Source organism: Ambystoma mexicanum, chromosome 3p, assembly GCF_040938575.1.
Source record: "Ambystoma mexicanum isolate Mex_15411 chromosome 3p, UKY_AmexF1_1, whole genome shotgun sequence".
Lineage (NCBI taxonomy): Eukaryota > Metazoa > Chordata > Amphibia > Caudata > Ambystomatidae > Ambystoma > Ambystoma mexicanum.
The window spans coordinates 368743783-368769232 of NC_090925.1; the positions used below are offsets into that span (position 1 = coordinate 368743783).

At 45.5% G+C, this 25450-nt stretch overlaps 1 protein-coding gene and 1 non-coding gene across 4 annotated transcripts in view; one reads left to right on the top strand and one right to left on the bottom strand.

The window, feature by feature from the left end:
* Positions 1–25450, top strand: part of LOC138580467 (WD repeat-containing protein on Y chromosome-like) — a 229438-nt gene that overhangs the window by 5551 nt on the left and 198437 nt on the right. The window lies entirely within an intron of this gene.
* Positions 23555–23661, bottom strand: LOC138581571 (U6 spliceosomal RNA). Its single transcript, XR_011304633.1, has one exon. It is a non-coding gene; the product is annotated as a U6 spliceosomal RNA (small nuclear RNA).

Below are 25450 nucleotides of genomic sequence, written 5' to 3' on the forward strand. Positions count from 1 at the left end.
CTCTCCCGAAGCTGTGCTCCATCTAGGAATGGGAGCTGGCATTTCACGAACGCCGTGGAGGAGCTAAGGGACATTCTCTCACAAGGTGTTTATCTGAGGTACAATACATACACAGCCCAGTGTGAATCCGTTGCATTCTTTCTTGCGGGGAGATGGGTCCACGGAAGGCCCCCAGTTGCATAGGTTCTGGGTCTGTAGTAGGGGCAGGAGTGGGCTCAGGTTTAGAGGAAGGTTCTATGGAGGCCTTTTGGCAAGGCATTTTAGTCTTCTTCTTTTCCGCCTTCCTTTCCTGGATACAGAAGTCTATTTGTAAAGAGCGATCCATAAGAGCCTGGAAGGAACCTGGGCGAGCTACCCTAGCTAGCTCATCTTTTATTTCCTCATTCGGGCCTCTTCGAAAAAGGGTAAGGCAGGCCTCCGGGGACCAATCTGCATCCTTGGCCAGTTGCTTAAAGCGTGTCACATAGGTCAGCATATCATGGGAACCTTGTTGGAAATCCAGTAATCGTTCCTGGGCACTGTAGACCTGTTCTGGGCGGTCAAATATGGCCTTTAGAGCCTGTACGAACCCATCATAGTCATCCAGGAGGGCATCTCCAGAATTAACCAAGGGCGTAGCCCAAGATAACTCATTCCTGGAAAGATGCAAAATCATAAAGCCCAACTTTGCCCTAGGGGTAGAGAAGTAATAGGGCTTAAAGGTAAAGTGGACTAAACATGAATCAAGGAATCCGCAAAGGTTTTTTGATGTACCATCATATTTATCCATTACTCCGCCCAGCAATACACTTTCCTTGGTCTTGGAATCACGTGACAGGACTAACTGTTTTAATGCTGCATTCTCGGCTTTGAGATTCTGAACTTCTGTTAACTCCTGAATGCCGCGCATGAGGTCTTGGACTGCCGCCTCCATGTCCGTATCCGTGTCGGTTTGTTGGCGTCTAAATCTGTCACAGGTTCCCCCCTTCTCACCTGTCTGTGTTCTTTCTTCGATAGTCTTCCTGCGCACAGTGCGGGTCTTGAATAACCCCGTGCGAATGTCCTCGGGTTCCAGCGTGCGTTCAGCGTCCCGAGTCCTGGATCGTTCAGAATGTCTGGGAAGTCCTGGAAACAGCGAAGCGTGCACTCGGCAGCGAGTACTCGGAGGTCCGGGATGCAAGAGAGGGCAAAGGGAAGGGAAGAATGTGGAGGTAACAATTGGGGACCAGGAGCCAGGAAACAAGGGGTAACGAGAGCGAACTACGGCAGCACACGTCTAGCCACAGTAAGTGGTAGTGTTGAGACGCGCAGAGCCGTGGGGGTGTGTCTGCTTTATAGAACGTGATGCGTACGACGCGGAAACTGGTACACAGCGTTCCGCGTTCGGTGGCCATTTTGGGAGTACTAATGAGTGTAAGTCTCTATGGGTCAGGGACCAGGAAGTCCAGAAGGGACGAGTCCGATGGTTCATGACAATAACATTTTGCAATTAGAGCATACCCAGGAGTATATGGAGCGGACGCTGCAAGTAAATTCCCAGGATAGCAGGGTCTCTTGAACTCAGGATACAGTTTATATTATAAACAAAAGGCTCGCCAATGATGAGATCCCTTGGGAGCTGAAATCTATTTCTGAGGTGGAGAAAGCAATGGAAATCCTTACTTCTTATGAATATCGTATTCGATCAGCCCTGGTTACATTTAGTTTAGATAACACTGAGCTCCCGGGGAAGTTCTATGATGCGATTATTGCTGCAGGGAAATGCATGGTCCTGCGAATCATTCAATATTTGAAAAAATTGGGAAAAAAGGCACCTTCTCTTCTCCTTGCAGCAAACAGCTTATATCTAATATTCATACCAAACAAAAAAACTGGGTTAGAATGTACAAGAAAATGGCCAAAACTGCAAGTTGGCAGATTGTGCTCAACCTGCTGAGGACCAATTACATCAAGCACTTTTGGTGGGTGGTAAAAAGCTTTCTCCACTGGAATAGTTCTAAAGAAATTAATCCCATCTCCAAGGGCGACTGGAAGTTCTACATTGGTGAGCTTTATGGTAGTACGATCCCCTTACAGGGTGATTTTACCTCTGTACCAGTCTTCTCGATTTCCTTGTCATTGAACTGGATTGTGGAGGATATCAGAGCAGTGAATATGCAACTCAAACCATCCAGGGCTCCTGGGCCTGACAGCCTCTCTAACCTAGTGATAAGAGGAGATCCTGATCTTTGGTCCTGAATATTCTGGGGGCTTTTAAACAAAATCATAGCTGATAGTGCCATCCCTGCGATCTGGAAAAAACCACTTCTCATTCCGGTATTCAATAAAGGAGAGTGTGGGAATCCGTCAATAGGCTTTTAGCCATGATTGAATCCCCATGTAAAGTATTTTGTATATATTTATTGAGAGAATTGCAGCGTTGGATTGTGCAGAATCAGATCTGAGCAGTACAACAAACTGGATTCCATATATGTATGAGCACTGATTGTAACATCTGGGCCTTAAAATACTTAATTCATTCCACTTTGTGGCAAAAGTCGTCTAACCTTTACATCGCCTTCATAGACTATACAAAAGTCTTCGATAGTGTACATCGCAATCGCCTTTGGGTAACATTATCAGCATTGGGACTCGATCCAGAGGTACTCTATTTGATTAGGCAGTTGTATGAAGGCACCACAGTGGCAATTAGGATTAGTCAATATGGCCAGTTGTCAACATTTATTCAAGCTGTCAAAGGGATGAAGCAGGGATGCTTTCTCGCTCCTATGCTTTTTAATCTTTATGTGCCGACCTGGAAACTGCAATGCAAAATATTATAAACGTTCCCCCCCGGGATTGGTTCACACAAGGTTGCCTGGTTGATGTACGCAGACGATAGCTTGTTATTAGATCGAACATCGGTGGGCTTGCAGCGCTCGTTAACGGCACTGTATAAGTATTCTAACGAAAATGATTGTGAGCTGAATAGACAAAGACAAAAATTATGATTGTGGGATGCAAACGACTACATGGGAACTTTAAATGGAAAATTCAAAACAAAGCCATCGAGGTGGTCACAAAGTATGTGTACTTGGGGGCCTTATAATATATCAAGCCTGTAATAAAAGCATTGTTCCTAGCATCCTGTTGCTAAGTAAGATCCTCACTGATCAGGGAAAAACACACAGTCGGGCTGGTATTAGGAAAACTGGAAAGACCCCCATGAATATATATATATATATATATATATATATGTGTGTGTGTGTGTGTGTGTGTGTATATATATATATATATATATAATTGGTTATTTATAACGTGCTTAATACCCAGAGGTTTCTTGGTCTTGCAGACCCGGGGATCAAACCTGTGTTGTTCTGCGTCGTCTTGCTTCCAAGGTGAGCACATTGCCCCTGAGCTATCCTCCCTATCCTCAATGAGGAAATTGATTAAGACATGTAAAGAGTTCCATGCTGCAATTGAATGGTAAAGTTTCTTTAAACATGTATGCTAAGCAATCCTTCCCGTATCTCGCTCCTGTTTCATACTTGGTGCTGCTTAATGATAAAGCATTGAAATATTTTGGTCAGAAAATTAGAATTCAATCTTCTGCCTGCTCTATTGGCGATAGGTGCTAAGGGGCAAATACCTTGCTCGGAAAGTCTGTGCAGAGTCTGTGGTGTGTAACTGGAGTCAATAAGGCACTTATTGACACAGTGCTCCAATTGGAAAGCTGATTGGGCTGCCAATGATCTGTAATGTGTACATTCTGAAATGGAACGAACTGGATGTAACTTTATTTTTATAATTGTTTTCTACGTGTTTATGATTGGATGTTTCTGTCTATTCCTTAAGTTCCCCCACAAAAAGCTCAGTCCATAAAGAAGTAAATATTTTATCAAATGTATATGTTTATCAATTGTTGATGTGTAAAGTGCCACAATGGAAACCAGAGTTACTCTGTGGCACTCCAAGAGGTTGCAGGGTAAGTGGTGATACAAGTGTAGACTGGCCCACAGAGGGCCTCTGAATCCTGGGCCTCCTGGGTGGCTACTCTGATTTTCTGCTCCTCTTACCCTCCCTCTCTTATGCAGTCCACACCCTTCATTCCTACTCTCTTCATACCCCAACATACTTTAGAAGTAAATCATTTGTTACAAAGCTTCCATTATGTTATTGTTCATTATTAACAAATGGGGTACCGTCACATTTTTGTTACAATCGACTACTTTTGAATCCCTGAATAGAGACAAATGTGCTTTAAAACTATCCACTAGTTGGATTCTTGCGTAAGGTCACTATTGCTGGATCTTTGATCTCGTTCTCAGTCACCATTTCACTGCGTGAACTACTTCTGGGGGTCACTCTGACCACATCTGGGAGGTCTGTTACTCTGATGATTCAGTGTTTTGCTGCAAACGCTGCCCATCTGGTTATCAACACTGATCATTCCTGCTTCAGCCAAAATGGCTCCAATCTGAAGGCATTTTTCTGGAGCAACTCTGATTATGTTTCTTTGTCTGGATTGCATGTTGAGGGTCCCCTGATTTACCATTGAGGTTGGTTCTGTTTGTCCTTGGCTGTGCTGTGCTGAGGTAGATTATCTAGAACAAAACCACAACCTTCCCTGATGGTGATGTTATGACTCACCTCTGAATGCTCCCATCCTGGGGCATATTAAGTGCAACTCTTGAGCTGGACTGCCTCTGATGGGTCCTTTGATCTCTCTGGAGGTCTTCAATCGGTCCGAACCTCTTCAGGGGCCCTGTGTGCCTGATATTCACTTATCACCATAGGATAGCATTGCCCTGTTCATTCCCAATGTGCCCATAGACTCAGCATTGGGACTTGGGTGAATAATCATTTTTTAAAAGCCTGTCTGACTTGTCAGACCACTTTCTGTGTTTTTATCCATATTATGGAAATATATTTTACTCTTTACTTGCCTTTGTATTTTGTAGCTAATTCCTTTGTCCAACTTTATTAGAAAAATGAATCTTTACAGATATATTGTGTGGGTATTCCCTTTTTGGTTGATAAACTCATATAATGTCTTAGCTTCTCTGGACATACTACACATTTGACAGTCAAGAATGCAAAGGAAATCACCCTGTAAACCAACTATAGTGACATATCTGTACCCTGTAAGTAGAGTCTAAGAAACATTTCTCTAGCAGATCAAATGCTCATCTAAAGTAAGCCAGGAGGTTAACCACAAGGATTACCATGCCCTCAAATTATGAAGATTTTGCCAATGCTGTTTAGGAGACAGCCACATCCCGCTTACATCAAAGGAGGCCTTCACACTTTACATTTTAAATCTGGACAAGACTAGCTTTCTTTAGAGTTCATTTATCAGTTGCTGTGGCTTAGATGAGATCTCCTTCAAGGATGTCTTCAGACAAACTGCCTGTTGTATATTGCATTTGAAGAGCATGAAGAGGGGAGTTCATCATGCTGGTATATCAGTGCACTAATAGGAACTCAACCTCAGCTAGCATGTTTGTGCTACATGTCAGATAGGAAGTTGACAGGAAAAGTGGCTTTTTTGTAGCAATTACTTCAGCTAGGATGTTTGTGCTACAAGCCTAATAGATTGACGAGCCATACACAGTATGCTACCAAAGCAGGAGAGTGTGAGGACTGATCCTTCTATCCTCCCAAAAGTGATATATGCATTCCAGCTTGATCTGACAATTAGCATGCCATCCTTTTGCACAAATCTAATCTACCTCACAGAACAAGCTCTACATACTCTTGGTTTCAAGATCTTTTCATTAAACTATATATCAAATCTGACGGCCCAAGACCAGCACTTCCACCTCCTTCCACATCTTGGGCGAGTTAGGCTTTCATCAATCTCTGGGGACCCTTTGCTGTATAGCCTGGTAGTATCTAATAAATAAATGGCATGCCCATCCAACCACATCCTTTAACCCATAAAAAGACATCTTCCTGACTATTCTATAAAGGGGGATTTTGAAATGAATTCAACTATTTCCTTTTGTTGGCAGAGGATTACCCCATCTGAGATCTCCAGAGGGAGTGCCTGAAACAAATACAAAAGACCCAGGAAACTATTAATCTTGATCAAGGCTATACAGCCGAGCCAAGATACCCATAAGTTGCTCCAGGTATGGAGATCTTCCCTTATTTTGGCAATATTGGGTTTGGGAGGCAGAGGGGTTGCCAAAACACAACACCCAGGTATTTGTCTTTTGAATCTGCCCACTGAAAAGTGGGAGTGTACCTAGTAAGCAATTTCTGCTGGCACGTGAGTGGTCTTCATCTCACTCTTGTATAAATTAACTTTTAATCAGGACATTAATGGAAGGTCTTCTAGGAGCCACAAGAGAGCTGGAATGGAAAAGGCTGGGTTGGAGACTCTGAGGATAAGTTTGTCCACAAAAAAGAGACTTTGAAATCAGAATCTTGGTATTTGATGCCCGTTAATATCCTCATTTTGGCAAGTATTTGCTGTTTATGTTTTTACCACCAAGGAACACTGCAAGTAGGAAATCAGACAGCCCTGTCTTGTTCCTCTAAATAATTAAAAAGCTGCAGAGGGAAACCTGTTCACCATGACCCATGCTTTGTGGGCTACAATAAGCGAGAAACATTGCTCTAAATAAATTCTCTGCAAGCTCCATCCTCACCATCACCACCCTCAGGAAGGCCACTCAAAACTATCAAATGCCTTCTCTGCATCAAGGAAAATCACTGCTTTGTATAAATGGGTCACATAATCCAAGGCCTGTACGCCCTACATGAATCTTTACTGATCTATTCAAATTATCCCAGAGAGCAGGTTGTTCCCTCTATTTGCCAGGTTCTTAGCATAGAGCTTGGCATCTGTATTAAATGAAAAAAAGGGCTGATATAAAGTACAGGGGGAGGGATATCAACTTTGACAGAGCCAAGATTCTTGCCTTTACTATTGTATGTATAACCTCTCCTCTTGCATAACATTATTGACAGTGTAAGGGATTGAGTAAAAGATGAGAGAATGTTTTACAAAAGAACGTAGGAAACCTTTCTGGGATTGAGGATTTATTCATTTTAAATGACTTCAGAGTGATCAGGATCTCACCTTTTGTTATTTGCCTGTCTAAATCTACCCATCTCAGGGTAAATAAAAGGGCAGATCAGAAGTTGCAAGGACATCTAAAACCCCTTGCCCTTCAGGGTTTTCATCATTTTATAAAGTGGAGTAAAAGCTCCTGATCAAAGCATGTTTACCCCCATTCCCCGTGCACACTTAATCCATCTCCTCTATATATGTATTAAGTAAAGCTGGCATTGGTCCTGGCCTTGAGATGTATGCTAAAAGCTTTCTGATTTTGATGCCCCACTCATAGTATTGCTGTTTACCCCTTTTGAGGGTGTATTTATGCTGCTGGTCATACTGATTTGATTTTGACTTCGTTGTAGCTGATGGTAGACCTTCTGAGATTCCAGCATTGAGTGGGCAGAAAGGAGGTTTCCACACTGAGAGGCAAGTAGCTTCTTCAGCGTTCCTGCCTTCTCTAGGATATGGCCCCTCTTAGTCACCCTAAATGCCTCTTACTAGTTAAATACTAGTTAAATATGCGGTATGAAGATTTTCATTAAAGTAGTTGGTTATGTCAGTTTCTAATTCTTTCCTACAAATTGAGTCCCTCAGAAGTGAAGGGTTAACCTAAAGCGTGATCAAAAAGTGAAATATCTCCTATCATTATCTCCATAGTCATAGGGGTGATTGAGACCCCAGCAAAATGTAATCAATTCTGGTAAGGTTCTTACTAGAAGTGAAATCTAGGACTGAGATCCAGATACCCTCCTCTTTCTAAGCCCCATCCCTCACCAAAACCTTGCAAGTAAACCTTTAGGAACAAAAAAAAAACATAATTGTCGCCTGAGGTACTAACACAAGGCCCAGTAAGGTGGTGTGTGAGTATTTTAAAATCTCTTTATTGCCATTTAATATTTATCCCTGTACAGGAGAAGAAAATGCATGTTATGTCACAAAAAGCCAGCTTGAACAAAAAACAAACACACAAACAAAACGGGCCAATATTCTTACAGTTGCTAAGAGACATTTTCACCCAGGAGCAGGTCCTGAGGCTTCCATGCAATTATCCACATACGATAAACATAGCTAATAACAGGATCAGCAATTTCCGATGCTCCACTACCATCCCAAGCTGAGGACATCACTTGGGGGCGTGGGGGAGAATGCCTCAGCACCTTCACCTATCAACAAAGCAGTACAAAGAGGGAATCTAGGCCCTCATGGGAGTTTGTCATCAGGTGAACCAAACATTGCTAGAAGGAGTGTATTCCACGCCTCTATATTGGTATTATGCTCCCTAAGGACTTTCTGCATGGCCCGATAGGGTCGGTGTGAGCACCTAATGTTAGGAAACACGCACCCTTTGAGAAAATACAGGCACTGCAAGCCCCAGAGGTTAGCCCTGTGCGCAGAACCATGAAACACTCTTCAAAGTAGTTGTAATAAATAACAGCTCAAACTGTATACCCTTAGACCTTGCTATTTCAGGCTTGATACTTTTCCTCCCGCTGATATTGACACAAGCAGACACCCAACCCACTGTCCCTAGACGAAACAGTGCGAAACCTATGCTACAAATCAAACAAGAAGGATATTACTAAGGAGAGACTACTTCCTCTCATCTTCCCCTGTCTCAACAATGCTGCATTATCCTGCTATGACCCCACAGTCCTAGTTGATATTTACAACCAAACTATCCTAAAAGCATTAAATTCCATAGCTCCATTAAAATTGCGCAAACCTAAACCACGTGCGCACCTCAACTCGTGGTTTACACCACAGCTGAGAGACTTACGCAAATGTAAAAGAAATGCAGACTCATGCAGGAAAAGCCATCCAACAGACGCTAACAAAAGTACACTGATCAGGAGGGGCGTGGCTCGCTAGCCATGTGAGAGGTCGGGCTGCTCCGGAGCTCCTGAAGATGCAAAATTATGCTGCAATGCCCGCCTGGCAGAACCGCAGTAAATACCACCTAAACGGAGTTGCAGCTGAATAAAGGCAAGCGGTGTGAAGCGGACCACGTTGGAGCCCAAGCCGAGCAGCCACAGAAGAGATAATAGTAAGAAACCTGCGGTGGGTCCCGGACGAAAGCCCAGTCAAAATGGCCGTCCAGCAGAACAAAGGACTTGAAAGGGACAGACCCCGGAAGAGCGTTGCAGCAACTCACAACACAATGAACTAAGAAGTGAGGGGGGCCCTTCATGGACATAAACAAGCCGCGGTGGAACTGATAAGCTTGCTACTTGCCACACAGAAACCAGTGCCCAGACAAGCCAAGGACACGATCAAAGTTGCTGGGAGAAACGGATAATACCTTAGAGCAACGCCTGCATCGCATAAGACACTGGACACCAGCAGAATGTTACGGAAGCTGCATTTATTGAGAGGAGCTGGCAGTAGTGTTAGCACGGCCTCATCGTCCGCGTGGTTCTGTCATGTGCACAGCTAATCCCCCAGATTAGCAATGAGCGTGCCAGGAGGAGGAGGCGCACGACACAAAAGAGCACTGCAAGAGGATGCGAGGGGGCCCGCCGGACGACTATTAAAGAAAAAGAGGCCACCGCGTGAAACGGCCACCACGCGCAGCTGAGGACCCACTGCACAGGAGTGAGACGCACAGAGGATGATGGAGACAGTGGAGTGAACCCCTGAAGGCAGCTGAGCTTCACCCCAAGCAAGACAGGGACAGCACCCCACGTGGTGGTGCACCACTGGACTGAAATGAGGAGTATACTAAGAACAGACAGCAGGATCCAAGGCCGGGCAACAAATAAAGACAAGAGCCTCATGGACATGCACCCTGCAGCACAGGCACGGGCATACCCTGCACAGTAAAGGAAGGATCACCCCAAGAGTAAGGGGGCGTAGTGACTGTGACCCAGAAAGGAATATTGGGAAAAGAGAACCCCACCACTAGGAACGATCATCCGGCTACTATACGTCAAATCAGAGGATGCGACAGAGTGGTTGGACGCACAGAATTGCCCGGCAGGGACGGACGACCGAAGGGAGAGCGAAACGGCTAATTGAATCTGGGGTTCCTGAGGCCAAGGAGCTGTATAAACTGTTACATTCGGACTCGAATATAGTAGTGGATATAGGTACACAGAAAATATACCATGGCCGAAACTGTAGAATACGGGCGGGCAGAGCATAAAGTAGTACAATTGTGGGAGATACAGAGGACCCAAACTCATACCCCAATAGGTAGATTAGTTAGGTTGCCGGTAGGGCGGTAACCCCCTGCTGAGCTCCAAGTACCGGCATAACCGAGAAAGGTCACATGCTACTGCGCATGGAACGGAAGACGAGGGAGGACAGAGGCGGGACTGGGTATGGATGAGATATGGGAGACCATAAGATAGCTACCTGAAATGTCAGGTGGCTTAATAGTTATTTGAAGAGGAAAAAGATCATGATGTACTTAAGGAGGCAGAGAATAGACATTGCCCTGCTACAAGAAACTCACCTCACTAAAGAAAAACTTGAGGTGATAGGCAAGAAATGGAAAGGAACCACCATAGGGGCAACATATTCGGCTGTGGCATATTTTAGGACCTAATATAGTAAAGCTAGCCCGTACCTGGGAGGGAGAGGGGCAGTCATCTGGGGGTGACTTCAATTGCACGCTGGACCCCAGGGTGGACAGATCGGACAGGAAGCTTGACAAACCCACCCCTGCAGCTAAAACCCTGAGGACCCTGTTGGGAGACCTGCAGCTGGAAGACATATTTAGGCTACACCACCCTCAGGATAAACATTACTCAGCCCCACAAAACCTGTGGCAGGAGAGATGGTGCGGTCTGAATACAAAGCAAGGGTCCTTTCAGACCACTCGCCACTGGTCGAAGCATGGCAACACTCGCCTCCTAGAGCCAGGATCCCAACGTGGAGGCTTAGAGACGAAGCATTGAAGGATACAGTGTTCAGGGGGGACCTGAAGGAAGAAATAGTAGAATATTTTTAAAACAAACACTGGACGCGTAGAACCGGCCGGCACTTTATGGGAGGCCTTCAAGGTGGTGGTGAGGGGAGCTGCCATATCTAAATCCAAAGGGCTACAGGGAGGCATAACTCAAGGCCTACAAAAGGCAGAAGCAAAACTAGAGGCAATCATGCGAATAGGAGACGGCTCCCTAGAGGAGGCCAAAACCATGAGCCAATTACAGCAAGAGTGCGGTAGACACTGGGAGAGATTATGCAACCTAAATTACAAGAAATATATAGAAAGACAGCACGCCGGTGGGGACAAACTGGGGAGGCTGTTAGCCTGGCTGTATAAAAATTAGACACCTAGAACAACGATCAGAGCGATAAAAGGGGAGGGAGGGTAAATACTTGACACTCAGGAGGGCGTGAAAGAGAGTTCTATCAACAATTATATGGAGACGTTGAGGGAGGAGAAGTGGACGAGATGATAGAAACACTCGAGGACATTGGTTTACCTAAATTAAGTGCGGAGGAGAGGGAAGACCTAGATGCCCCAATCACTTTGGAGGAGCTAGAAGCATTGTTCAAGCTATTACCCACTAGTAAGGCCCCGGGAGCGGATGGACTCCCCAGTGAGTTCTACAAAACGTATAAGACGGAAGTGCTCCCCCTGTTACTGCCAATGTTGAATGAAGCGCTAGAAATAGGGACACTCCCGGAATCCCTGAGAGAAGCAATCATTGTCCCACTCCTCTAGCCTAATAAACCGAGCATGGACTGAGGGTCGTATAGACCGCTATCCATGCTGAACCAGGATAGCAAGATCCTCACGGCAGTGATGGCTAGCAGACTGAAACAGGTCATTCAAAAACATATACACCCCAACCAGACAGGATATGTCCCGCACAGGAGCATATCCGACAATCTTAGAAGACTCCACCTTGTCATTGAGCAAGCAGATGAGGACCCACAAGAAATCGCAATTGTCTCAGTAGACGCGGTGAAGGCCTTTGACTCGGTCAGATGGGCATGGCTCATGGCAGCTCTAAAGGAATATGGAGTTGGGCCCGGGTACCTCAAGTGGGTGAAACTATAATATAGCACACCACTAGCCAGGGTCAAGACGGGCGATCGTTTCAGAGAGGTGGCAACTAAGAAGGGGCACCAGACAGGGATGCCCTTGGTCCCCGATGTTGTTCATCCTCGCACTGGAACCTTTAGCGATATACCTCAGGCAACAATACGAGGGGGTAGGGATCTACACAAAAGGGGGACCACACTTAATATCATTGTATGCCGATGATATGCGGTTATATCTGAAGTACCCAGAAGAAAACCTGCAGTATATCTTAGAAGTAATGGAGCGATTTCCGATGATGTCAGGCATTACAGTCAACCCTAAGAAGGCATGCATATTCCCCCTAGAAAGATATAAAGGGATCCTGCGAGAGAACCTACCTGTATTGCAAATACATTGGGAGACTAGAACCTTCAGATACCTGGGGATTGATGTCTATCATACAGTGGAGGCCGAATTTAAACACAATACAGAGAAAGCAGTAGCAAACATTGAGAGCAGCATGAGATTCTGGGTTAGACTCCCCCTGGCCATGGTAGGGAGGGGAGCACCGTTGAAAATGGTGGTACTGCCGAGGCTGTTACACTTTTTTGGGACTATACTATATATGATTCCCAAGAGATTCTTTGTCAAACTTCAGAGTATTTGCAGACGGTTCATATGGCACAACACCAGGAATAGAATAGCCCTGTGGAAACTACAGAACATGTATGACAAAGGGGGCATAAAATGACCCAACTTTGAGGTCTACTACCTGGCCAGCCATCTACAATATGTGGCCAAGTGGCTAATGGAAGACTCACCGCCAGAGTCCAGATTGTTGAGGGCAGACTGTGTCCCGTAGTTCTTGAAAGAGTGGATATGGCTACCGAAATAAGAGCTCAAAGTGTGCACGAAGATGTTAGAACTGGGATGGAAGATGTGATATGATATGATCAGGCATTTATAACACGCCTATACACAAGTGTTTCAAGGCTCGACGAGGCAAGGGAGGGGGAACAGAGGTAAGACAGACAACGATCCTACTAGGGTAGGTGTCATTCTGATCGCGCAAGTGCATGGGAAGGTCGAAGGGGAAAGTGCAGGGGGATAAGGGGAAGGGGACAGTGCAATACATGGGATAATAGAATAAATAACAAAATAAAGTAAGGCCAGCAGGTGGCAAGTGCAAGGGAGAAGGGTAAGTGCAGGCATCAGGTGTCAAGTGCTTGTGGTAGGACTGTAGGGATACAGAGAACAGTCCCCAAGTGCGGGGATTTCCAGGAGGGCAGTGCAGGGGTGCGACTGGTGGAGGGGGGTACCTGGGCCCGAGATCAGAGGGTGGCCAGGTAAACCAGTGCAGTTTCAGTATAAGCCAGGAAATCAGCAGGGGGAGAGGAGGAGAAATAGCAAAAGCAAACAGAAAGGTTTTGAGGTGCTTCCGGAACCATAGATGGGTCTCCTCAAGTTTCAGGGGGGCAGGGAGGCTGTTCCAGAGGGAGTCCCCGGCCGAAGAAAGTGATTACCACCAACTCGTTGCTTGGAGAAGCGACTGACCCTGAGGGAGTTGGAGGTGGATGAGCGAAGAGCTCGAGAAGGAAGATATTTAGGATGAGAGAGTTGGAGGTATTGAGGCCCCTGGCCCCAGATGGCCTTGTGGACGATGCAGAGGGTTTTGAACTTAATCCCCGCAGCCACTGGGAGCCAGTGCAGAGATTTCAGTCCTGGAGAGATAGGATCCCTGGGCTTGAGGCCAAGGACAAGTCTCGCAGTCTGGTTCTGGATGAGCTGCAGAGGGCGGAGAGTAGAAGCAGGCAGATTTAGAAAGAGGCTGTTGCAATAGTCCAGCCTAGAGAGAACCAGAGCTCTGGAGACAGTGAGCTTGTGGGGGAAGGATAGGAAAGGAAGAATACCTCTGAGGAGGTGCAGCTAGTAGTGTGACCTCTTAGAGATATCAGAGATGTGGCGTAAGGCATGCCAGATCATGGAGAACCCGACCCTGTATTACCCACATGTGCCGCTAGTGGCACTGACAGGAAAGGAGGAGGACTTGAGGAAGACAATCTGCAAGTATTGGGAGCTGGTAGGCATAGCAACGCTGGGAGATGTATGGCAAGATGGGATGATAACGGAATTCAAGGCACTGGTAGAAGACACTGGCCTACATCCGGGGCAGTATATGACGTACACTAGATTGATAAGGCGGGTGACAGAAACGTGGTCGGAAATAGCGCTGGAAGACCAACCCGACATGGCCATTGAAACGATCTATGATATCTCAGAGGGGGGTGTACCAGGTCTCCTGATTCTATGAACTGCTGATGTCCAGGGCGGGGAAGGAAGGGACCCAGCTGAGACGTGACTGGGACGAGGAAGCAGGGGAACCCATGGGTGATAGGCTATGGGAGAGAGTGCAGAGATACCACAAAAAAGTGTCCAGGAACGCGAGACTGCAACAGATCCAGCTATATGTCACTTATAGAGCGTACATGACCCCCCAGAGGATTGCTTGATTTAAGGGCGCAGAAATACAAACATGCCCCAAATGTGGCGAAGTAAATGCAGGGATGATACATATGTTCTGGGCATGCCCAGAAATTGGAATATTTTGGGGAGAAGGAGCTCACCGCTTAACAGAGAAAGGGATCACGCTAGAGGTGGAATCTGTGTGGGCATGTATGGTAGGGGGATTCTCAAGACCGCGCACACTGAAACACGTGAGCAACCTCAGGGATCTGGCCTATATACTGGCCAAGCGCAGGATCGCCATGGGATGGAAAGCACATAATAGGCCAAGGGTAGAGGTTTGGTGGCAGGATCTCCTGAAATGGGCAGAAGCAGAAACGGCAGTATGGTATGAAGCGATGAATAGGGGAGGGGAGGAGGAAGTAGAAAGCTGGGGGCCTGGAGACACCTGGTGGCCATGCTGTCCAAGTTCACCCAGTCCTGTCTGAGTGAAGGGGACTCCTCCGAGAACACAGAGGGGGAGGCACTCCGAGTGGGAACAACAGCGGGGAGCAAAGCGAGATAGGCTCGAGTTAGTGGGAGGGGCAAGGGCAAGACAGTGGACAAGTCACGACATTGAACATGAAGCTTGAAGTTCTTTAACATGCACTGTTCGGTTTGACTTTGTTGTAAGGTTGTTAATGAAATCAATAAAAATTGTTAAAAAAATAAAAAGTACACTGATCACTGCTTCCACTAACTACAAGGAAGCGATACTCACAGCGAAAAAGGACACCTACAATAAACGTATCCTACAGGCAGAATCTAACACCAAAGAGCTCTTCAAGATTCTTAAAGAACTTGAATCTCCCATTACCCCTACTGACAAGCGCATTACCAACACTGCATGGTGTACTAATATCCAAAAAGCACTTTTGGATAAAATAGCTACATTGAAGACTAAAATCAACAATAGAAAATGTTATTTACAATCAGACCCACTATCTACTGTACCTGTTCTTAACCCCTCAGCACCTGCTCACCCTTGCAAACCCTTCAGTCTCTCTCCATTATCTATCTGGGAAGTGGAAAACATCATTAAAAAACTTAAACCATCTAACTGCCAACGCGATTCATGCCCTCCACCAATCATCAAGGAAGCCGCCCATGACCTAGCCCCTTTCACCACCACCTTCATCAATGCCTCATTCAAAGCAGGTATGGTCCCAGATAACCTCAAGGACTCTTGGGTCATCCCTCTCGTTAAAAAAACCTACACTTGATCCTAGCAACCCTTCGAACCACAGACCCATTACCACGGTACCCTTCCTTCTGAAAATCTTAGACCGAACTGCCTATTTATGAATTCAGGTATACATCAAATCTAATAGACTCCTCGGTCTCCGGCAATCAGGCTTCCGCCGCAGACATGGTATTGAGACAGCCCTCATTGACCTAAAAACACAAAGTGAGGACCTTAAAGACAAGGGCAAGCTAGCTCTATTACTACTACTCTCTGCAGCGTTCGACCTGGTCAATCATTACATTCTCTGCCATCACCTCAAAACCGCTGCCCACTTCTCAGACGAGGCCACTTCGTAGATCAGATCTTTCCTGGCAAACAGAACCACACAGGTCTTCTCACTGTCTGCTACGGCTGATCCATCATCAGTCACATGTGGGGTCCCGCAAGGGTCTTGTGTATCCGCCACACTGTATAATGTGTTTACCAAACCACTATTTGATATTCTCGACTATTTGGGTGTCACCTACACTAACTATGCGGATGACACTCAGATACTCTTTCCCATCACTGGCGACTACTCAACTAATTCAAAAGCTCTCAACAAGGTCTACACAGTCATTCAAGCATGGATGGCTCATCATGGTCTATGCTTGAACGATGATAAGACGGAGTTAATCATCCTAGGCTCACACCTAAGACTTAGCAAACTGGACTCTGCTTTTAAAACCTTTATCATCGACGGGAACTCTATTAAGGTGTCTAATGATACTAAAACGCTCAACTTCCATCTGGACTCAACCCTCTCCCTGACGAAACAAATCAATTTGGGGGTTTTAGCATCAGCAAACACATGCAAACTTGTGACTGCTTGCCGACCTTTCATCACCACTCCAAATTGCATCATCCTGGCAAGAACTTTCGTTATGGCCAAAATTGACTACTGCAATGCCCTTTATATGGGGCCTAGGCAAAAGAACATCAACAAACTTCAAGTAACTCAGAATAATGGTATCAGAGCAGCCCTCCACATCCCCAGAAAAGCACACATCTCTGACACCAGATGGAATCTCCACTGGCTCCCCGTTGCACTCAGAATATCTCACAAAACCCTTGCACTCACACACAAGTGCTTAGCCAACCAAGCACCAGAATACCTGGCTAACCATTTCACTGCACACACAGCCACGCGGCCACTCAGATCTGTACAAGCTCACTAACTTGCTATACCTAGATTTAAACTACAAAAAGAAAGGGGGTCAAGTGTCCCTGTCCTTGCCTGTAAACTCTGGAATACACTCCCCAACACACTTAAAACGAACTCCTTTACCCTGCATTTAAGAACAAAGCCAAACACTGTCTCACTGAGCAGGACCTAGCCACCACTTTTGTATAAATGGTCATTTCTGTCTCTCTGTAGCGCCCACATTGTTGAGACTCTTATATGCTGACAGCCTCAGTTCCTATATGTAAATCCTGTGTACTCCTATGTAATGTTTGAAACCTATGTACCGTTATATACCATGCACTTCCTCTATGTACCTATTACCCCAAAAATTGTAATTGGAGGATCTTATCTGTAACCTTTGCAAGAAATGTGCCCAGATGCCCCCGGGCCAAGTGTGCAATATAAATGAACCAAATACAAATACAAACAATATCAAACAAGTGAAAATTAAATAGTGTGACGAATCTCAGGATGTCAACACTGCTTCATAGGAGGAGCCCCTTCTCATGAGGCCAGGGAGGTGAGGCCAGAACCCAATAGTCCCCCTGAGCCGGTACTCAGCGGGAGGATCTCATGGGGAGGGAAACCCCCTATGAGACCAGTGACGACTATTCAGAGAGAATGCGGTATGCTCCCCAATACATTACCCCCTTCCTCGCGCACCCCCTTCCCAGGCACCATCCATCCCATATGCCTCCATATGTCTCTGTGTGGTATACAATATCCCTCTGTCTGGAAATACTGAGACGAGGAAGAGTATGGTTTACTGGGAGAGAAAGTTCTCAGAAACTGGGACGAAGAAGAACACTGACAACCCATTAGAGAGTGAGAGCATAACTACTGAGACGAGGAAGAGGTGCAGAGCAATGTGGAGTGCACCGCAGAACCAAGGCAAGCAGACTAGACAACCTAGAACAACCAACACCATGCATACAATAAAAAGGGAAGAAGGATTTTGTTTTGATTTAATCTGCCGTGTAGGCGTGAGAAGCATGGAGACTGACCAAGACGCTGAGAGAGGAGCAGAAGGGACCAGTGCTGGTCGGGAGTGTGAGTACTAACATGCGATCCAGTGAACTAAAGCTCTTGGTGCTGAGAGGAGAACCACGCGACCAGGGAGACCGCAGAACGACTTCAGTCCTGCAGAGGTTTCCACCAGCCCCAGCAGTATCACGGCTGCCTCCAGATGCCTTTGAGACGCCTGGTTTCTTGCAGAAACAAAGTATGCTCAGGGCACTGGAAGCTATGGGGAATTAAGAAGGTTGTATACAATAGAAGGGACAAGGAAGATTACCCACACAGAGTCTGGGACCCACAATTGAGAAACCAGAGAAAAGAGGTCTTGGACCCATGACTAAGAAGCCAGAGAAAAGGGAGTCTAAGGCCCACAACTGAAAAATCTAAGTAAAGGGGTCTGGGACCCACAACCAAAGGCGCAATATACACAAGGTCTGGGATCCAAGATAGTCCCTGGCAGGGGAATACACCTGGGCTATCTATTGAACCATAGGTCCATTAAGAGGGGATCAAGAACCCAAAGCAATCCCTGGCAGGAGAGTACACCAGAGCTATCCGTGGAAGTGCAAAGAGCAAAGAGCTGAGAGAGAACCAGGGGAAGGAAGTCAAACCCCCGGTGTGTTTTTGAACATTGTGAAAAGCCAAGAGAAGGTAGGCACTCTGTTGCCAGTGCAAAGAGCTGAGAGAGAAACAGGGGAAGGGAGTCATACCCCCTGGTGCGTTTTTGAATTTTGTGAAAAGCCAAGAGAAACGGGGCATTCTCTTGGCAGCCCAAGGAGCTGAGAGAGAAACAGGGGATGGGAGTCATACCCCCTGGTGTGTTTTTGAATGTTGTGAAAAGCCAAGAGAAGGGAGGCATTGCAACCACCTTGCCGTTGGTAAAAACTCCCAAATTCCCTCTCGCCAATTGCTTGGGAGGAGCTTTCCCTATTAGGGCTGCTAAGCTCTGGAATGCCCTGCCCCTGGAGCTTATGCTGATAAAGGAATACAATATCTTTCGTCGGAAACTGAAGACTGCTCTATTCGTCTAAAATAATTTAAGTTCTACCTTGAACTAATGCTGTTTCCCTGATGTGCTGGTTCTTCCTGCACTTTTGTCCTGTGACTTTGTTTGTCCACTGTGTTTTTGTTTGTGCGCCGTGATACCTGCGGGCTTTGGCACCCTATAGATAAGTGTATAAATAAATAAGAGAACCAGGGGAAGGGAGTCATACTCCCTGGTGTGTTTTGAAAAGTGTGAAAAGCCAAGAGAAGGGAGGCATTCTCTTGCCAGTGCAAGGAGCTGAGAGAGAACCAGGGGAAGGGAGTCATACCCCTGGTGTGCTTGTGAACATTGTAAAAAGCTACGAGAAGAGAGGCATTCTCTTGGCATTGCAAAGAGCCTGGAGAGAGCCAGGAAAGCCATGAGAAGAGAGGCATTCTCTTGGCAGTACAGGGAGCCAGGAGAGAACCATGGGGCGAGAGTCACTCCCCCTGGTGTAGTTGTGAACATTGCAAACACTTTGCTGAAAAACCAAGAGAAGGGCGCATTCTTAACTTCAGAACCTTGTGTTAGAACTTTGTTTTCTCTCTGAGCAAGATAACTTTTTGCTACTTTGGAGGTTTGCTTTAACATTTGGGAAATGGATCTGTGAACTGGGGAAGGGAAACCACCTCAAGGACAAGTTTATCTGAAATATGGAGCTGTACCTGTCCAGAAGACAGCAGGCCGTTTAGTTTAGTTGTAAGTGTAAGGTTTGGAAATAGGTTTTTGACACAGAACGGTGGACTCTTGTTAACTCTTGGACATTCTGACAGATTCCCTAGTTTTGTTGAGGCAGGGAAATCCCTCTTAGAGTCAGGGCAAGATAGGGGTTTCTTTTCTTTTTTTCTCCATATAAATAAAAGTTTCTGCTAACTGCCATGCCACCACTGTGCCGGAGTCATTCTTCTGCACCCTTAAAATAGACTAGTGGATTTCTCGCTTGGTCCATCCATGCATATGCAAAAAGGAAAGTGTTGGCATAAGTCTCTGTAAATGGGTCTTCTCTGTTGTTGTGCCGCTTTTAAACACATAGCCATCATCCAACCCACCTAAATAGAGGAGCTTACGTGACAGCGTAAGGATCAGTCTCTGGAAGACAGTTCCCTTCTTCAAAGGTTGTGCAATTCACTGTCTTGCCCTCCCATTCAAAACCATACAAAAGGGGAAAGGCAACTTAAATTTAAAGTTCAACTGATATAATATAACTGTGATCGGCCTAAATGTTTCTCGCTTCTTCAGGGTGGCAGCTGCAAAGTCCTTATAGATTATTAGTATCCGGGTGCCATTTTTTTACTTACCTGACCGCACCCATTGGTGCATTTCCGAGGCTTACCTCTGTAGTAAGGCCTCCCGTCTCACGCCCGACTCCAGGCATCCTTTGCTTTTTTGTTGTTATTCTATTTCGTGGCCGCCATGGAAAGGGAGAAATGACTACGTGTAGTTCCTTCTCTGTGTTCCAGGGTGGCCATTTTTTGTTTACCTTTTTTTCCATTGGTTTTAATGGCTGCTAGGGAAAGGGAGAATGGACTACGATTCCCAGTCCGCAGCGGGAAGTTGGTTTTTTTTCTGGTTCCGAAACGTGAAGCGTCTGCAACCGAGAAAAAAAAACACCATAAGTACCCCGTTCTAACGGGTGGGGATACTAATGGCAATAAGCCCTAAGCCAGGGGAGGGCGGGTATTACCTGATGCAGTAATGTCCCCCAGCTCAGGGCTTATTACCTAAATAGAGACAGGGCCTACCAAAATAGCTACCAAGTACCAGGCAACCCAAGCACTCATTGCTTTGTAAAGCAGATGTGAAACTTCATAATAGCATCTCTCAAAGTGCCCTGTGCCCCACGACTCAGCGGACCTACCCTGTGTATCCTGTCAATCAAAATTCCTTCCTTATGGATCTTGGCAGCCACTGCTTGAAACATCAGTTTGATACATCGCTCCAGTTCCTAAGTGCCCTTGAACAAGCCTCTACCCCTGAAGTTCTGACATCTCTGCTTATTTTCTAAATCTTCTAGACTGTTCATTACTAGATCCAGCACCTGCTTGGTACCTTCAAGGTGATTTTCCACTTAGGAGAGATCATGCTGCGGCACCTGGATAGAATACTCATTTGTGTGCACTCAAGCCTCCAAGGAGACTGACGTTCTGCTTAATGGCGGCATGTGAATAGCCTATGCCACCAATGTCACTTGAATGTCCTTATTTATTGTATCCATGATATAATGTGTCTGCAGGGCAAGGCATAACATAATTTCTTGTTTGGTGGGTGGGTAATTCGCATGTTCACCCCTCTGCCACCCAGGATTGACCAAAGTATTTTTATTGTGTTAACCTTTAGTGAAGAAACACATAACAACATTGAATAACGTTCAGGTAAAAGGACGGCTGTTGTTTCACAGTACCCTGAACAGGGCACCTCCAGTCGAAGGCTCAGCCACCATATGACATACCAAAGATTAAGAGGATGAAGAGTATGCCGAGTTGTAATTTCCCAGGCAGAAACAAGGGGCTCTCGATCTAGTACTTTGGAATCAGGCAAATCTCCTAAGGAGACCCTGATCAAGTCTTTTAAGAAGCGGCACTTCCGCAATGGCTCTGGATCGACTCAATTGAGACAACTATCTTTAGTAGGCTCTGAGCTCATCTCCAGAAGCGGGCAGTTTGTATAATGTTAAGGCTTATACCGCCCACCTATAGAACATTCATGTAAAAAACATTCAGCAGCTGCAAGCTAGGGCCAGAACACAGAGTTCCTTGGTCAAGCGGACACACCTGCCAACTGCTTAATATCAACTTGCTCCTGTCTGAGGAAACTAGAGTTCAGGCTATAATGGGGAGTTTAGAGTCTATCGCACATCATTTGCCTCTGTGATGGTGCATCCCACTGCCAAGCCTCATAAGCCTGAAGAGCTGTAGAGCCCACTGAGCCCCTCCACCACGCCAATGTGTGTCACAGACCATCCAGATGGATGAGGAGTTCAGGGTGGGAAGGGACATTGATGACTCGAGAGAGACATGGATGACCATCTCAGTCTTCAAGTCATGACTTGATGACTGAGATGGTGAGCTGCATAAGCTTTTAAAGTCCTATAGACTAACGTTAAACTCCATTGGCTGCAGGAAAACTAATCACTCCTCGTACGGCCCTTTCATCTGCAGGGCAATACATTTGGGATAGGAAACAGACGCAACCATGCGGAAACGTGTTTCAACACAAATGCCAGGAAATCACATTTTAAGAAGAGTTGTGTTATTCACCCAATATTGTAGATGTAATGTGTCCAAACTCTTATGTACACTGAGTCTAACAAATGGGGTCCAGTATGAAAATATTTTGATGGTATTGTAGAGAAATGCCAATATGTAAGTTTCTACACATAATCCAAATGTGTTCACATGTACAGTAGGCTGATGAATACAATCCTTCAACTAGCCTCCAGTTTTTCCAAATGCAATATTTGCATCTTCCTGGCATTCACTACTGCAGTGATTGTAATGCCCAAGCCTGCCTAATAATGACACACCGTTTTGAAACTAGAGGGCATGTTTTTGCAGCCTTCACTCTGTGCTATGATCATATAATCGGTCAACCACGGTTACTTATGCCTACTCGTCTGCATATGATAGAATAAAAACAGAAATGTTCCCAAGGATGACATGGTACAATGTCTAATTTTATCGTAGTGGACCTCATGCACGTCATTTTCTTACTGGCTTGAATACAAAAGTGGCAAATACAAAAATGCATTGCTACTTTTAGTATTGTGAAATGTGCGCTGTTAGCTGTGGGTGCCTCTTGTGTGATAATGAGTACCAAAAATGTCAGCTCAGACATCCAAAAGTGCCCTTTTTGCTGCCTTTGTCCATATTCAGGATTCTGAAACACTGTGTCCAAAAGTTGTATGTGGGAGGTGGTAATGACAATTTGTCTTTTGGCATCATCAAGGTGGTTTTCTTGGTAGTTCCAGGCTAAAAGTTGACCATAGTGTGTCATACCCCCTCTATGTTCAGACTACATTTTCTTAAGTTGAGCATCTTCAAGTACTTGAGCTATCATACTCTTCTTGTGTGTTATCTAAAGGCCACTTTTCATGCCATAACTGACAAGTCATTCAGCATGTGGGTGTCCGTCTTGTGTGAAATGTTGACCAACTGTGTTTCTGTTCTGCGGTTCAAGATGGTGTATCTACAAAGGTGTATTCCTTGCCATAGTCTCACCTGCATACATTCCATGTGGGCATTACTTGCATTGGATGAGGTGTACAACATGGACTAGTTGCAGCTGATTGGCCCGTCTATCTGTACTGTTAGGTCCTGTGGAGTTGTCATATAAGATCTGGTGCGGATGTGTTGGCAGATTTTGTATCTGATAACATTGCACAGGAATTATTCTTAATTGTTCTTGATCTGGCAGAAATGTTCTTCTTTTGAGGGGCCATGCTAGATTTTGCCTGAAAATGTCTCTCAGCTTCTCCTGCAGGGTACATTTTTATTTTAGGTCTGTAACAGTTCTATTTGGTTGTGTTAGTGCTAGATGATATGTCACTGTCAATAATATTTTTTCCATAATTTCAGTTTCTTTTTTTTTTTCTTCTTTTTTTTACTATGGAACGCTTCACGAATTTGCGTGTCATCCTTGCGCAGGGGGCATGCTAATCTTCTCTGTATCGTTCCAATTTTAGTATATGTGCTGCCGAAGCGAGCACATAATTTCACAGTTTCTGTACAGAACCATGTCATCTCTGGGTAGTCTCAATACCCAATCAAATTTCCTGTCAATTGGTATGGCTCAGTGACCCTTTTGCAAGAAGCATGATTAGAAAGTGGCATTTTGATTGCACCTTGTCTTCCTGTTGGTGCATGTACATTGGTATGAGTTGGTCTGGGGTATCCAGTGAAATAATTGCTAGAAATAAACAACAAGCATGACTCAATATTTTTTTAAAGGCACTATGCAACAATTTCCCCAAATATTCTAGGAATGGGGTTTGTTTATATAATTGCACCTGTCCTAAAATATGTTGGGAAGGGTGTTTAGAGAGTCACCCTTCGTTTTTTCCAGCAATGTATATTCCATATAACCATGGTCTGGCTGTAGATAATAGATTTCTTTGAATGGCTTGAATTGAAACTTGTCCTGTGCAGGTATGTGTTCCTGTATGTTGATTATTTGCATACAGCTGTTTCTAGGTGGCCTTTCCTTCCAACGGAAATGCTGGTGCCCAAGAAGTGTATGCTCTTCTTGGGGTATTCTATGGTGAATTTAATGCAGTGGTGATTTGATATAAGGCATTTATAACGCGCCCATAAACAAATGTTGCAGGGCAGGATGAGGCAAGGGAGGGAGAACAGGGGGAAGACAGAAAACGATCCTACTAGGCCAGGTGTCATTCAGATCGTGCAAGTGCATGGGACGGGAGAAAGTGCGGGGGTGAGGGGGAGGGGACAGTGCAGTGCGTGGGATAATAGAATAAATAACCAATAAGTGAAGTACGGCCAGCAGGTGGAAAGTGCAAGGGTAAGTGCAGACACCCTGTGTCAAGTGCTGGTAGTGGGACAGTTGGGATACAGACACACTCCCCAAGTGCGAGGGTAACCAGGAAGGCAGTGCAGGTGTGTGTGGCTGGCAGGGGAGGGACCAAGATCAGAGGGTGGCCAGGTAACCAGTGCAGTTTCAGTTACAGCCAGGAGGTCAGCAGGGGAGAGGAGGAGAAAAAGCAGAAGCAAAGAGAAAGGTTTTGAGGTGCTTCCAGAACCGGAGATGGTTCTCCTCAAGTTTCAGGGAGGCAGGGAGGCTGTTCCAGAGGGACGCCCCAGCTGAAGAAAGAGATCTACCACAAACTCGTTGCTCAGAGAAGCGGCTGACCCTGAGGGAGTTGGAGGCGGCTGAGTGGAAAGCTCGAGTAGGAAGATATTTAGGAAGAGAGAGTTGAAGGTGGTTTATAGTCAAAATGTCGAAAAAAAAATGTCGACACGCAAAAAAGTCGAAAAAAAAATGTCGAAAACAATAATGTCGACATCCTATACATAGAATGGAGGAAGTCAATTTTTCGAAAAAAAAAATGTCGACAAAAAAAATGGTCGATTATCATAGACAATAACCCGAAATAATTATTGGGGGGGGTCCCCCCCCCAACCCCCCAACCTCACCCTACATCACGAACCATCCCAGCACCCCCTCCCCTTCCCTTCGTCCGTAATCACCCACTTGTCTGTTACACTAGATAAAGATAGGTTACGAAATGGTTAACACACTAGATGACATTCCTGAGTAAAGCACCTTGTTTTTGATAGCAGGAAACCAGTAACGGCTGTGGAAAACCGTCATTACCTGACAGAACATCTCTTGAGAGGTTACTTCGGGCAATTGATAACACTTCTTTCGTACTTATAACAGGAGAAAAGGTAAGACGCACTACCATAATAAAAAATAACGTGTACAATAACACAAATAGTATAAAATACCACAAAAAAATTAATTTTATGTGTCGTTTC